A 16,076-nucleotide genomic window follows, 5' to 3' on the forward strand; every position below is an offset into this window, starting at 1 on the left:
CTGCTTCCTGAGTTCGAGTGATTCTCCTGCCTCAGCCTCTTGAGTACCTGGGGTTACAGGCACCTGCCAGCACGCCCAGCTAATTTTTGTATTTTTAGTAGAGACGGGGTTTCACCATGTTGGCCAGGCTGATCTTGAACTCCTAACTGGTGGTCATTCCCTGGTCACTGAATGTGAAATTGAAATACACATACTTGGGGTCAGGCGTGGTGGCTCACGCCTGTAATCCCAGCACTTTGGGAGGCCGAGGTGGGTGGATCACCTGAGGTCAGGAGTTTGAGACCAGACTGGCCAACATAGTGAAACTCTGTCTCTACTAAAAATACAAAAATCAGCTGGGCATGGTGGCCTGCACCTGTAGTCCCAGCTACTCAGGAGGCTGAGCCATGAGAATCGCTTGAACCTGGGAGTCGGAAGTTGCAGTGAGCTCAGACCATGCCACTGAACTCCAGCCTGGGCAACAGAGTAAGATTCAGTCTCAAAAAAGAAAAAAGAAAAAGAAAAAAATTTAAAGTTTTGTGCTTCAAAAGACACCATCAAAAAAGTGATAAGGCAACACACAGAATGGGAGAAAATTTTTGCAAATCATCTATCTGATAAGGAACCTATATCTAGAATACATAAAGAACAATGACTCAATAACAAAGACAACCCAATTTAAAAATGGGCAAAGGATGTACATAAACATTTCATAAGAGAAGATATACAGTCAATAGGCACATGAAAAGATCTTCAACATCTTTAGCCCTACAGGAAATGCAAATCAATGTCACAATGAAATAACACTTCACACCCATTATGATGGCTATAATAAATAAAAGAGGTAATAACAGTGTTGGGAGCTAAACCAAGAACACATGGATACTAGAAGGGGAACAACAGACACTGGGCCTGCTTGAGGGTGAAGGATGAGGGGATCAGAAAAAATACCTCTCAGGTACTATGGTTATTACCGGGGTGACTAAATTATCTGTACACCAAACTCCCGTGACACACAGTTTACCAACATAACAAACCAGAACATGTACATGTACCCTGAACGTAAAATAAAAGTTAAATAAATAAATAAATAAATAACAAGTATTAGGAAAGATGTAGAGAAACTGGAACCCCAACACACTGCTGGTGAGAATGTAAAATGATGTAGCCGATTTGGAAGAGTAACAGTTCACCAAACAGTTAAACATAGAGTTTACCATATGATCCACTCCTAGGTATATATCCAAGAGAAGTAAAAACATATGTCAAGGCCAGGTGCAGTGGCTCACGCCTGTAATCCCAGCACTTTGGGAGGCCGAGGCGGGCAGATCACCTGAGGTCAGGAGTTTGAGACCAGCCTGGTCAATAGGGTGAAACCCTGTCTCTACTAAAAATACAAAAATTAGCTGGGCACGGTGGCGGGGGCCTGTAGTCCCAGCTACTTGGGAGGCTGAGGCAGGAGTCACTTGAACCCGGGAGGTGGAGGTTGCAGGGAGCTGAGATCGCGCAACTGCACTCCAGCCTGGGTTACAGTGCGAAACTCCATCTTAAAAAAAAAAAAAAAGGATGTCCATACAAAACCTTGTACACAGGCCAGGTGCGTGGCTCATGCCTGTAATCCCAGCACTTTGGGAGGACAAGGCAGGTAGATCCATTGAGATCAGGAGTTCGAGACAAGCCTAGCCAAAATGGTGAAACCCCGTCTCTACAAAAAATACAGAAATTACTCGGGCGTGGTGGCCTGTGCCTGTAGTCCCAGCTAACTACAAAAACAAACGTCCCCAAAACAAACAAATGAAAAACTTTTATACAAATGTTCATAGCAGCACTATTCATAATAGCTAAAAAGTGAAAACCACCCAATGTCTATCCACTGATCACTGGATAAACAAAATAAATACAATGGAACATTCAGCATAAAAAGAAATGAAGTATTGATACATGTTACAACATAACATTTAAAACACATTAAATGAAAGAGGCTAATCACAAAGGACCATACAGCCTGATTCCACTTACATGAAATGTCCATAATAGGTAAGTCTATAGAGTCAGAAAGTTTGCAGTGGCCTATGTTGGGGGTGGGTGGGGAGGAGATTAGAGAGTGACAGCTAAGGGGAACAGAGTTTTTTGGGGGGTAATTAAAATGTTCTAAAATTGGTTAGAGTGATGGTTATACAACTTGCAAATATATTAAAAGCCATTGTTATACACTATAAACTGCAAAGTAACTGTAAATTTTACAGTATATGAATTATATCTCAAAAATACTGTTTTTGTTTTGTTGCGTTTTTTAAGCAGTAGATCGAGCAACACAAGGGTATATTGTGGGAGCATGCTGTTGCACTGGCTGGATCCCCCATTAAGGAATGACAAGACTGCTGCTGGGAGACAGCCTACCACTGTCAATCCTTTCAGGGAGTGCCTCAGATATAAAGAGTTGACTCAAGGAAGGTCACATCCTTCTCAGAAGTCCACATCCAATCAAGACCAGAGTGTAAGCCCAGCCGTTACAGTACACGTGAGACAACTCTAAAAGGTCATTTTAGCTCCAGAGCCCCTGTGGGGTCCACTAAGGCTCCTGTTGGATCTCTACTGCCGCTTGACTTCTCCCTGTGGCCAAATACTGCTGCTCCTGTCCCCTCCCTTCCACAGGTGTTGATCCCAAGAGCACTTCCTAAAAAGCATTCTTCAGGCTGTACTATCAGAGTCTGCCTCAAAGATAACCCAACCTAGGACAGTACTCCTTTAATAGGACTTTGCTGACAGTTTGCCAGCCATCTGACACTTTCCAAATTCTAATATGAAGCTATTGAAATCACAGATCACAATTTTCCAATACCACATGATCCTTTCACATGTTCCAAGGGACTCTTATAGACCTCTAATTTCTCTATTAGATTATACTGAACTCTTCCAAAGCAAAGAATTCATCTACTTCTTTTGATTGATGTTATAATATCAATCCTAGGGGATGATCCTAGGTTTGTGATGGAAAGTTTCCATTAACAAAATACGCCTGTTCTTACAGAATCACAAACAGAAGGATGTCTTGCTAGAAAAATCCTGTGTAGTTTTTGCAGAGAAGCCTACTTTGTGTCTCCACTAACTGGATGCCTGTGCAAGACAGAAATATTCCTATGACCTCTGTAACCACCCATAAACAGATGATGCTCAAACCTATACATATTTTCAGTCTAGATCTTTCTTGGAAGCTCAAGGTAAAAGCCAAAGCCCTTTCAACAGCTTATAGTGCCCTAAGACAAAAGTCACATACTCCCATTATGTTCAAGTACTCTTCTCCTTTCTCACTAAACTCCAGGCAGATGAACCTCCTTGCTGTTCCTTCGATGTGCCAGGCATGCTGAGGCCCTCTGCACTGGAATATTCTTCCCCTACATATTCATTTCTCAATTCTTTTGGGACTTTGCTTAAATGTTACCTTCTCAGTTAAGTCTTCCTCATCACCCTACCTTAAATTGCAATCAAATCACCAAGACCACTCTACCTCAGCTTTATCTCTTTTTCCAGCTATTTCTCAAAGCACTTACTCTAATATACTACATATTTACCTTTTAAATTTGTCATCTCCTCTCACTAAAATATAAGCTCTTTCAGGACCGGTATTTTGCCTGTTTTTGTCCACTGCTGTATCTCCAACACCTAAAATAGTTTCTGAAAAACAGCAAGTGCTCAATAACTATTTTTTCATATGAATGAGATCCAAATTCACATGTCCAACTCACTCAACATCTCCACTTAGATTATCTACAAACCTCTGTTATACATGCACAACTCATTATCTACCTCCTACTTAACCTTACTCCTTCTTCTTCCTGCAGCTTTCACCATCCACCTAACTGACCAAATGAGAAGTCTCATCCTCTACTTCATGAGTGACTTCCAAAACATATCTTAGATCTTTGTCTTCATCTTCATTGCCTAAAGACACAATAGAATCCAAAATATTCTCACTTCCTCTGGACTGTTCCCCTCCAATCTGTGTTTCAGGCCTAGTAACTGTTAAGTGTTCACTAAACTGGGATCTATGGACCTCCTGGTCTTTGTTTTCCTAGTTCAACTGAGGTAGTCTCTTTGGCAGAAACCTCCTCCTCTTCCTGACCTCTACATGTTGCAGAATCCCAGGATTTGGTCCTTAAATCTCATCTCCTTGCTATCTTTACTCCTCTACTCCCTAGAATATAATTGGCATGTGGCAGAAATAATTATTGTGTATTGTCCTATACACTGCAGGACATTTAGCAACCCTCACTTAGTATCCCTCACTCCAGCCCATTAAATGCCCACAGCCTCTCCAGTGATTAGGATGTCCAAAATCAGCCCACTAAATTTTATTTATTTATTTATTTATTTATTTTTATTTACTTATTTATTTTGAGATGGAGTCTCACTCTGTTGCCCAGGTTGGAGTGCAGTGGCATGATCTCAGTTCACTGCAACTTCTGCTGCAAAGTCCAAGCAATTCTCCTGCCTCAGCCTCCCTAGTAGCTGGGATTACAGGCACCTGCCATCACGCCCAGCTAATTTTTGTATTTTTAGTAGAGACAGGATTTCACCATGTTGGCCAGCTGGTCTCGAACTCCTGACCTCAGGTGATCCACCCGCCTCAGCCTCCCAAAGTGCTGGGATTATGCCTGTGCAAGATAGAAATATTCCTGTGGCCTCTGTAACCACCCATAAACAGATGATGCTCAAACCTATATGGTGAGCCACAGCACCTGGTGAGCCACTGTGCTCAGTCTAAACTTTTAAAACTTTTTGTACAGATGGGGTCACAATGTTGTCTAGGCTGGTCTCAAACTCCTGACCTCAAGCGATCCTCCCATCTTGGCCTCCCAAAGTGCTGGGATTACAGACATAAGCCAACATGCCTAGCCTAGTTCTACTATTTTTAATACCCCCTATATACACTGATGATATAAACAAATTCTTATTTCCAGGCTGAACATCTCCCCTGAACTTCCTCAGACTGATATATCTACAGCATACTCAATACTCTATTTGGAAATCTAGCAAGTTTCACAAACATACCATGTTTTAAAGAACAAACTCTTGATTTCCCACTCCCAATTTGTTCTTCCCCCAGTATTCCCTATTCATGAGTAGGGCAACAGATGTAAAGCACTTAGAAAAAGAGCGGGCATCTGTGTTAAGCTGCTATTTTGTATCATCATTTCAGTAAAATGGTAGCTTAAGTTTTCTAGTTGCTCAACAAGGTGTCATCCTTGACTCTTCTCTTTCTCTCACAGCTACAATTAAGTCATTACCAAGTCTTATTGCCCCTGCCTCCAAAATACATCCATAATTTAACCACTTCTCACCCTAGTCCAAGCTATCACCATCTCTTGCTAGACTAGTACAATCAACCCCTAATTAACCTCCCTTCTACTCAGACTCCTATATTCTATTATCCTCAGACTGGCCTGGGTGATCCTTCCAAAAAGTAAAGCAGAGCTGGATGCAGTGGCTGATGGCTATAATCACAGTACTTTGGGATACTGAGGTGGGAGGATCACTTGAGGCCAGGAGTTTGAGACCAGCTTGGGCAACATAGTAAAGTCCCTGTCTCTACAAAAAAATTAAAAAATTAGATGAGCATGGTGGTACGTGCCTGTAGTCCTAGCTACTCTGAGGTGGGAGGACAGCTTGAGCCCAGAAGTTTGAGGTTATAATGAGCTATGATTGCACCATGGCACTCCAGCATGGGCAACAGAGCCAGATCCTGCCTTATTAACAACAATAACAACAAAAAAAGGGTGCAGTGGCTCACGCCTGTACGCCTAGGTTTTGGGAGGCCAAGGGGGGCAGATCACCTGAGGTCAGGAGTTCAAAACCAGCGTGGCCAACATGGTGAAACCCCATCTCTACTAAAAATACAAAAATCAGCTGGGTGTGGTGGCGGGCGCCTATAATCCCAGCTACTTGGGAGGCTGAGGCAGGAGAATGGCTTGAACTCGAGAGGTGGAGGTTGTAGTGAGCCAAGATCTTGCCACTGCACTCCAGCCTGGATGACAGAGATGACTCCATCTCAAAAAAAAAAAAAGTAAAGCATGTCATATATCCCTATTGTAACCAAGTATCCCAGCCTCAAAATGCGTTTTAAAACTTTTTTCCTTTCTTGCTTTCAGCCTTGAAACATATTTCAAAACTCTGTTTCCCTTTCCTATTAGGTACTTCCATGAACAATGCTCACTTATCTAATTATGTGCTTGCTTACAAATTCCAGGGGCCAATTTTGAAACAAACCAGGCAGAGAGAGCCAGTTGCAGAATCCTCCCACCTAAGGGGAGTTCTGAACAGTTGGCCCACCACTACTGGGCGGAAGTCAGGATGATGAAAACCAGAACTCCAGACAGGTGATGAACTCAAGACAGCCATGGGAACAAGATTTGAAAGCCTACCCTCTCCTGCACCACTATCACATATTTCCTATATCTTTGCCTTCTTAAAACCCTTCACTCAGGCTGGGAGTGTTGGCTCACACCTGTAATCCCAGCACTGTGGGAGGCTGAAGCAGGCAGATCACCTGAGGTCAGGAGTTCAAGACCAGCCTGGCCAACACAGGGAAACCCTGTCTCTACTAGAACTACAAAAATTAGCAGGGAGTGGTGGTGTGCGCCTGTAATCCTGGCTACTCTGGAGGCTGAGGCAGGAGAATCACTTGAATCTGGGAGGCAGAGGTTGCAGTAAGCTGAGATCGTGCCACTGCACTCCAGTCTGGGTGACAGAGTGAGACTCCATCTCAAAAAAAACCTTTCACTCAGCCCAAAAAACTGGAATGGTCTTTTGAAGGCATGAGCCTGGCCATTCCTCAGCTCCTACCATTTGGTTAATAAAACTGCTTTTTTTAAACCACACCTGGCTTCTCTCTTTTTCAGCCTCTGGGTGGCAAGCAGCCAGATTTAAGCCGGCTACACTATCACTTCTGAAATTAACTCCAGATTTCTCTCTCTCTCTTTTTTTGTTTTTTAATTGAGATGGAGTCTTGCTCTGTCACCCAGGTTGGAGTGCAGTGGCACGATCTCGGCTCACTGTAATCTCCGACTCCTGGGTTCGAGCGATTCTCCTGCTTCAACCTCCCGAGTAGCTGGGATTACAGGCGTGCGCCAAGAGGCCCGGTTAATTTTTGTATTTTTAGAAGAGATGGGGTTTCACCATGTTGGCCAGGCTGGTCTCAAACTCCTGACCTCAAGTGATCTGCCCACCTCGGCCTCCCAAAGTGCTGGGATTCCAGGCATGATGAGCCATCGCACCTGACAGCTGCAGATTTCTTACCACAGCCTATAAGATCCTACATGTCCTGGTCCCTGTCTACTCCTACTCCACTGACCACATTTCCAACTTCTCTTGCTCACTCTGTTTCAGCCATACTGAGCTTACAATTGTTTTTGTAACATAACAAGCACATTTTTACCCTAGGGTTTGCAGTTGTTGTTCAGTCAGCCTGGAATGCTCTTTTCCCAGAAACTGCATGATTCGCTCCATTATTTCAGGCCACTCAAATGTGACTCCCTCAAAGAGGCCTTTCCTTGGCAACCCCTTTTCATCACTTTCTATCCATTTACCTTGTTTTATTTTTTTTTTCTTTGAGACGGAGTCTCGCTCTGTCGCCCAGGCTGGAGTGCAGTGGCCGGATCTCAGCTCACTGCAAGCTCCGCCTCCCGGGTTCACGCCATTCTCCTGCCTCAGCCTCCCGAGTAGCTGGGACTACAGGCGCCTGCCACCTCGCCTGGCTAGTTTTTTGTATTTTTTTAGTAGAGACGGAGTTTCACCGTGTTAGCCAGGATGGTCTCGATCTCCTGACCTAGTGATCCGCCCGCCTCGGCCTCCCAAAGTGCTGGGATTACAGGCTTGAGCCACCGCGCCCGGCCTTATTTTTATTTTTAATGTATCACTATCTGATGGTATACTATCTGTAATTTATCTATAGATATGCTTACCTAAGTTCTTATTGTGTCTCTCCCAATCTAGAAAGTATCATTAGATACTTTATCTGTTCTGTTCACTACTATATCCCCGCATTTAGAATGTGCATACACTAGGTACTAAAAAAATACTTACTGAATAAACAAATTAACACTAGCACCAAACAGTACTACATAGTCTGAGACCAACAAGAAATTAATAGGAATGGAATTAGGTAAGTGTCCATGATGTATGTGAGCCATGAGAAAACCAAATAACTTCAAAGGAACAAGTTTCCTGGCAATGTGAATACTGAAAAGTGGTAAAAGAAATAAATCATCCCATATCACTTAAGAGTAGAGACATACTAAACTCAAAAAAGAATTATACACAGCAGATATTTCACTTCAACACAAAATTATTCATCATATATATACTTTTTGAGACGGCGTCTCGCTCTGTCGCCCAGGCTGGAGTGCAGTGGCACGACCTTGGCTCACTGTAAACTTCCGCCTCCTGGATTCAAGCGATTCTCCTGCCTCAGCCTCCCGAGTAGCTGGAATTACAGGCATGTGCCACCACGCCCAGCTAATTTTTGTACTTTTAGTAGAGATGGTGTTTCACCATGTTGGCCAGGCTGGTCTCGAACTCCTGACCTCTGGTGATCTACCCGCCTCTGCTTCTCAAAGTGTGGGGATTACAGGTGTGATCCACTGTGCATGGCCTATTCATCATATTAATAGTAATTTTAACACTTTATAATTGTTATATTAAAATTTGAAACCTTGTTAGTTTTATACTCAAGACCTGTACCTCAAGTTTATACCTACATTTTCTTTCTTTTTTTTTTTTGAGACAGGGTCTGGCTCTGTCACCCAGGCTAGAGTGCCAGTGGCATGATCATGGCTCATTGCAACCTCCACTTCCTGGGTTCAAGTGATCCTCCCACCTCTCAGCCTCCCAAGTAGCTGGGACTACAGGTGCGTGCCACCACACCCCGCTAATTTTTCTATTTTTTTGCAGAGAGAGAGTTTTGCCATGTTGCCCAGGCTGGTCTCAAATTCCTGGGCTCAAGCCATCCACCTACCTTGGCCTCCCAAAGTGCTGGGATTATAGGCATGAGTCACCACACTCGGCCAGTTTATACCTACTTTTATGTTTGTAATATTGACTTACCAGTATAATAAAAATATTTTCAGCCAATACTGAGGATTAACAATAAAAATTTTCCTTTAAAAAGCGTTACTTGGATTAAGAAATCCTGTTCTAGAACAAAAAGCTTATCACAACATCCCCCTGCTCTCTATATAACCTTTCATTGCCCAAGATGAAGTTTAAAGTCCTAACTTGATTTACATAATCCTGTGTGATCCAGCCTGTTGACCTTCCTGACCTCATCCCCTGCCAGTCTTTTATGTTGCTTAAACCAAATGATGTCCCATTTCCTAAATGAATCATATTCCTTCTCACCTAACCCCTTTACACATGCTGTTCCCTTTACCTTTAAAAACTAATTTTCCTATCTCTTTTTTTATTTTTTGAGGCAGAGTTTTGCTCCTGTTGCCCAGGCTGGAGTGCAACGGCACAATCTCGGCTCACCGCAACCTCCACCTCCCAGGTTCAAGTGATTCTCCTGACTCAGTTTCCTGAGTAGCTGGGATTACAGGCATGCGCCACAACAGCCAGCTAATTTTGTATTTTTAGTAGAGACGGGGTTGGTCCATGTTGGTCAGGCTGGTCTTGAACTCCTGACCTCATGTGATCCACCCACCTTGGCCTCCAAAAGTGCTGGGATTACAGATGTGATGAGCCACTGCGCCTGGCCTTTCCTACCTCTTTATACAGCTAATTCCTTTAAATCTCAAGCTTGGATAATGTGTCTTCCAGAATACCTTCTGTATTAGGGTTCTTCTCAGAAACAGAACCAGAGGATGGATACAAAACATACATATTTGAGATCTGATAAAACTATTGCCTCAAAAGTGCTTCCTTTGGAATATTAGCATTTAATTAATTTTTTTTTCTTTTTTGAGACAGAGTCTTGCTCTGTTGCCCAGGCTGGAGTACAGTAGCATGATCTTGGCTCACTGCAAACTCCAGCTCCCAGGTTCAAGCAATTCTCCTGCCTCAGCCTCCCAAGTAGCTGGGATTACAGGCATGTGCCCCCATGCCTGACTAATGTTTGTATTTTTAGTAGAGACAGGGTTTTACCACGTTGACCAGGCTGGTCTCGAACTCCTGACTTCAAGTGATCCGCCTGCCTTAGCCTCCCAAAGTGCTGGGATTATAGGCATAAGCCACTGCGCGCAGCCTATTTTATTTTTTGAGACAGCATCTACCTACTCTGTCGCCCAGGCTGGAGTGTGGTGGCATGATCTCGGCTCACTGCAACCTTTGCCTGTGGGGTTCAAGTGATTATCCTGCCTCAGCCTCCTGAGTAGCTGGGACTACAGGCACGTGCCACTATGCATGGCTAATTTTTTGTATTTTTAGTAGAGACGGGGTTTCACCACGCTGGCCAGGTTGGTCTTGAACTCCTGACCTTGTGATCCGCCCGCCTTGGCCTCCCAAAGTGCCAGGATTATAGGCATGAGCCACCCTGGCCAGCCACCCAACAGATATTTAATGCTGCTGTTGCTAATGGCAGCCACAGCCTTGGTGGTGTTAACATAGGCATATGAGAATTCTAAAATATATTATCCTCTTCCCAGCTTTAACAGAACTCTTCAAATGTATCAATTCCTCAACTTGGTAACCATGGCTAGGTCAGTTCAGTGAAAGCAACACAGAAGCATGTACTACAGGGTAGAAACTTGATATTAAAAGCAAAAATTAGGCCAGGGGCCGTGGCTCATACCTGTAATCTCAGCACTTTGGGAGGCAGAGGGGGGCGGATCATGACGTCAGGAGATCAAGACCATCCTAGCCAACATGGTGAAACACCATCTCTACTAAAAATATAACAACAACAACAACAAAAATTAGCAGGGCGTGGTGGCATGCACCTGTAGTCCCAGCTACTCGGGAGGCTGAGGCAGAGGAATCGCTTGAACCCGGGAGGCGGAGGTTGCAGTGAGCCGAGATCGTGCCACTGCACACCAGCCTGGCAACAGAGCAAGACTCTTAAAAAAAAAACAAAACAAAAAAAAACAAGCAAACTTTTTTTTTACACAAATAAAAAAAACTTTTTTTTTTTATACACAGCAGATATTTCACTTCAACACAAAATTATTCATCATATATATACTTTTTGAGACGGCGTCTCGCTCTGTCGCCCAGGCTGGAGTGCAGTGGCACGACCTTGGCTCACTGTAAACTTCCGCCTCCTGGATTCAAGCGATTCTCCTGCCTCAGCCTCTCGAGTAGCTGGAATTACGGGCATGTGCCACCACGCCCAGCTAATTTTTGTACTTTTAGTACAACTACCCTAATAATAGCTTCATTCCTTGTTTCATTTTGAATGTCCAAGGTAGCCTCAGGTTGTACACACAGATATAAATGAATCTTCTAAGACGGAAACCATCAAGTATGAGAATATTTTCTGCCTTTTCTATTCCTTTATGGTCAATTGCTGTAATGCTAGACCTATGTTCTTCAAAATAACCTTCTCCTTCCTGAGAAAGCTTAACAAGTCAGGCAAAAATCAAAAGAACAAAAATTTACTGCTTAAGAGAACTTGCATTATCTTTCATTGGACAAATTAGCACAAGTTCAAATATCAATCACACACAAACTGGTTAATGATTAGCACAAGTTCAAATATCAATCACACACAAACTGGTTAATGATTCTGGTTACAAAATATAATACTATAGAATCATTTAACCTTCTTGTCTTTGGGGATTCAAGTGAGAATAATAATACTCATCTTCAATGAGAATCTCATGAAATAGCATTTATTATAAAATAAAACACCAAGAAATGGGCTGTGCCTGGCACATAGTGGGCAGTCTTAAAAGTTCACCCCACTCCTCCATTTCAGTTGCAAAACAAAAAAAAAGCAGATTTTGATTCTATCATGATTCTAAGCCTGATCAAAATACACAATGTCTAAAAATACCAAGATAATGAAACCTAAATTTACACTGGCAGAATGAACAACTAAAGTGTTATTTCCACATTTTCTTGGACTTGATTTAAAAGCACATCACGGCCAGGCACGGTGGGTCACGCCTGTAATCCCAGCACTTTGGGAGGCCGAGATGGGTGGATTACCTGAGGTAAGGAATTTGAGACCAGCCTGGCCAACACGGTGAAACCCCATCTGTACTAAAAATTAAAAAAAATGAAAAACAAAAAAAAATTAGCCGGCGTGGTGGCATAAGCCTGTAATCCCAGCTACTCAGGAGGCTGAGGCAAGAGAATCGCTTGAACCCAGGAGGCAGAGGTTGCAGTGAGCTGAGATTGCGCCATTGCACTCCAGCCTGGGAGACAAGAACAAAACACCACCTCAAAAAAAAAAAAAAAAAAGCACATCACTAGAGAAAATTAAGAAAGTAGTAAGGTATCACCTATTCTTCTAGAGTGACCTTCAGATGCTACTACATTAATATAAGGAGTAAATACTGTGATCTACACGCATCTTTTTTTTTTTTTTTTTTTGAGACGGAGTCTCTCTCTGTGTCGCTCAGGCTAGAGAACAATGGCACGATCTCGGCTCACTGCAACCTCTGCTTCCTGGGTTCAAGCGATTCTTCCAACTCAGCCTCCCGAGTAGCTGGGATTACAGGTGCACATCACCACGCCCAGTTAATTTTTGTATTTTTGTAGAGATGGGGTTTCACCATGTTGGCCAGGTTGGTCTTGAACTCCTGACCTCAAGTGATCCACCCACCCCGACCTCCTAAAGTGCTGGGATTACAGGCGTGAGCCACTGTGCCTGGCTACATGCATCTTTATTATCTGTCACCAATTTACCCTTTTCCCTGGAAATCTGGAAGCGCAGAAATCCTCTACATTTCCCTAACTTTCTTTGCTATTTCTAAACTATTTTTGTTACTACTTAGCAGAGAAATTTAGTAGCTACAAATAAAAGCAGTTAATAAAGAACTTAAGGCCGGGCGCGGTGGCTCAAGCCTGTAATCCCAGCACTTTGGGAGGCCGAGACGGGCGGATCACGAGGTCAGGAGATCGAGACCATCCTGGCTAACACGGTGAAACCCCGTCTCTACTAAAAAATACAAAAAAAAAACTAGCCGGGCGACATGGCGGGCGCCTGTAGTCCCAGCTGCTCGGGAGGCTGAGGCAGGAGAATGGTGTAAACCCAGGAGGCGGAGCTTGCAGTGAGCTGAGACCCGGCCACTGCACTCCAGCCTGGGCGGCAGAGCAAGACTCCGTCTCAAAAAAAAAAAAAATAAAAAAAAAAAATAAAGAACTTAATTTGTTTTTGCCTATCACAAAGAAAATGAAACATTATACAGAGATTTCCAATCATGTTCTTAGTAAGGATAGAGTTTTACAAATGGAAAAGCCTGTTCAAAAAAAAAAGTTATGCTTAAGAAAAGTTTGTTTTTAAGCACAAATACTCAACGTCTAACATATTACTGAAGGGTAAAGACATAAAAATGAAACTTCCTCCTTTGAAGAAAAACTGACCTCCTCCTCTTTGTTAAACATAGTACTTCTGTTACCATTAAGAAGCATGAATCAGCTCTTTAAAACAGAGGTATGGCTTACTGATAAGCAAAAGCATTGCATGCTAATCCAAATTATCTCAGAAAATAACACTAGTGGGTTATAAAGGACATTACTTTCAGAAAACATGCTTACAGAGCTCAGGAAGGGCAATTCATCATCATCACTGATCATGACAAAATCAACACACACAAAAATGAAGCCGTGGCCGGGCGCGGTGGCTCAAGCCTGTAATCCCAGCACTTTGGGAGGCCGAGACGGGCGGATCACGAGGTCAGGAGATCGAGACCATCCTGGTTAACACGGTGAAACCCCGTCTCTACTAAAAATACAAAAACTAGCCGGGCGAGGTGGCGGGCGCCTGTAGTCCCAGCTACTCGGGAGGCTGAGGCAGGAGAATGGCGTAAACCCGGGAGGTGGAGCTTGCAGTGAGCTGAGATCTGGCCACTGCACTCCAGTCCGGGCGACAGAGCGAGACTCCGCCTCAAAAAAAAAAAAAAAAAAAAAAAAAAAAAAAAAGAAGCCGTATTTATTTCTGGCATCGTATGTATCACATTTTGAGGAAACCTCAAAGACAAAACATACTTTTAAAAGATGGCTGGCTGGGCATGGTGGCTCATGCCTGTAATCCCAGCACTTTAGGAGGCCGAGGTGGGTGGATCACCTGAGTCAGGAGTTCGAGACCAACCTGGCCAACATGGCGAAACCCCATCTCTACTGAAAGTACAAAAATTAGCCGGGCATGGTGACGGGTGCCTGTAATCCCAGCTACTCAGGAGGCTGAGGCAGGAGAGTCGATTGAACCCAGGAGGCAGAGATTGCAGTGAGCTGAGATCACGCCCCTGCACTCCAGCCTGGACAACAAGAACAAGACTCCATCTTGGAAAAAAAAAAGATGGCCATGTCCAGGCGTGGTGGCTCATGCCAGTAATCCAGAACTTTGGGAGGCTGAGGCAGGTGGATCACCTGAGGTTGGAAGTTCGAGACCAGCCTGACCAACATGGAGAAACCCCATCTCTACTAAAAATACAAAATTAGCCAGGCGTGGTGGCGCATGCCTGTAACCCCAGCTACTCAGGAGGCTGAGCCAGGAGAATGACTTGAACTTGGGAGGCAGAGGTGAGCCGAGATCACGCCACTGCACTCCAACCTGGGCAACAAGAGAAAAACTCGGTCTCAAAAGAAAAAAAAAAAAAAATGATGGCCGGGAGAGGTGGCTCACACCTGTAATCCTAGTGCTTCTGTAGGTCAAGGCAAGAAGATCACTTGAGGCCAGGAGCTTGAGACCAGCCCAGACAACATAGCAAGATCCTATCTCCATAAAAACAATTTTTTAAAATTAGCTTGGTGTGGTAGCGCACATCTGTTGTCCCAGCTACTCAGGATGATAAGGCAGGAGGATTTCTTTTCTTTTCCTTTCTTTCTTCCTTTCCTTTCCTTCCTTTCTCTCTCTCCTCCCTCTCTCTTCCTTCTTCCCTCCCTCCTTTCCTTCCTTCCCCCCTCCTTTTTTTTTTTTTTTCCCACTTTTTAAACCTTTTTGTTAAAAACTAAGACACTAACAACACATTAGCCTAGGCTTCCACAGGGACAGGATCATGAGTATCGCTGTCTTCCACTTCTACATCTTGACTTCTTGAAAGGTCTTCAGGGGTACTAACAGGCATGGAGCTGTCATCTGCTATAATAACAGTGCCTTCTTGTAGAATATCTACTGAAGGACCTGCCAGAGGCTGTTTTACAGTTAACTTTTTAAAAAAATAAGGCTGGGTGAGGTGGCTCACACCTGTAATGACAGCACTTTGGGAGTCCAAGGTGAGCAAACTGCTTGAGCCCAGGAGTTCAAGATCAGTCTGGGCAACATGGCAAAACCTTGTCTCTACAGGGAAGAAAAAAAAAAGTTAGCCAGTATGGTGGCATGTGCCTGTAGTGCCATCTACTTGGGAGGCTGAGGTGGGAGGATCACCTGAGCCTGGGAGGTCAAGGCTGCAGTGAGCCCTGATTGTGCCACTGCACTCCAGCCTGGGCAACAGAGTGAGACCCCGTCTCAAAAATAAAAATAAAATAAAATAAAAATATGTGTGTGTGTGTGTGTGTGTGTGTAGAAGGAATACACACTAACAATTAAAAAGTATAGTAAATACATAAACCAGTAATATAGTCATTTATTATCATTATCAAGTATTATATGCTATACATAATTGTATGTGCTATAGTTTTATATGACTGCCAGCACAGGTTTGTTTACTATCAGCATTACCACAAATGTGAGTAATGCATTGTGCTATGACATCAGGATGGCTACATCACCAGGCAATAGGAATTTTTCAGCTCCATTTTAATCTTACAAGACCACCATCATATGTGCAGTCCAGCACTGACGGAAGTGTTACTATGCAGTGCATTCATTTAATAGAATGAGCCTACTACAGTGGTTTGCATTTACCAAGAAATTAGTGTTGCCATAGTGGAAGGATGAACCCTTCTCCCAAGTATATAAAGATGTTGTCCCAGAAGTCTTATCTCCTACCTAATTTTAT

General features: G+C 43.5%; 1 protein-coding gene across 5 annotated transcripts in view; it reads right to left on the bottom strand.

Moving 5' to 3' along the window:
- PHACTR4 (phosphatase and actin regulator 4) overlaps positions 1–16,076 on the bottom strand; it is a 146,923-nt gene that overhangs the window by 109,971 nt on the left and 20,876 nt on the right. The window contains exon 1 of one of the 5 annotated variants that reach the window (XM_033227498.1): positions 10,763–10,807. The exons of the other annotated variants lie outside the window; for them this stretch is intronic. The gene's annotated coding sequence lies outside the window, so the exon portion shown is untranslated. Of the gene's footprint in view, positions 1–10,762; positions 10,808–16,076 lie in introns of those variants that run through there. 5 annotated transcript variants of the gene reach the window in all.

This window comes from Trachypithecus francoisi, unplaced genomic scaffold, assembly GCF_009764315.1.
Source record: "Trachypithecus francoisi isolate TF-2019V2 unplaced genomic scaffold, Tfra_2.0 Lachesis_group12, whole genome shotgun sequence".
NCBI lineage: Eukaryota > Metazoa > Chordata > Mammalia > Primates > Cercopithecidae > Trachypithecus > Trachypithecus francoisi.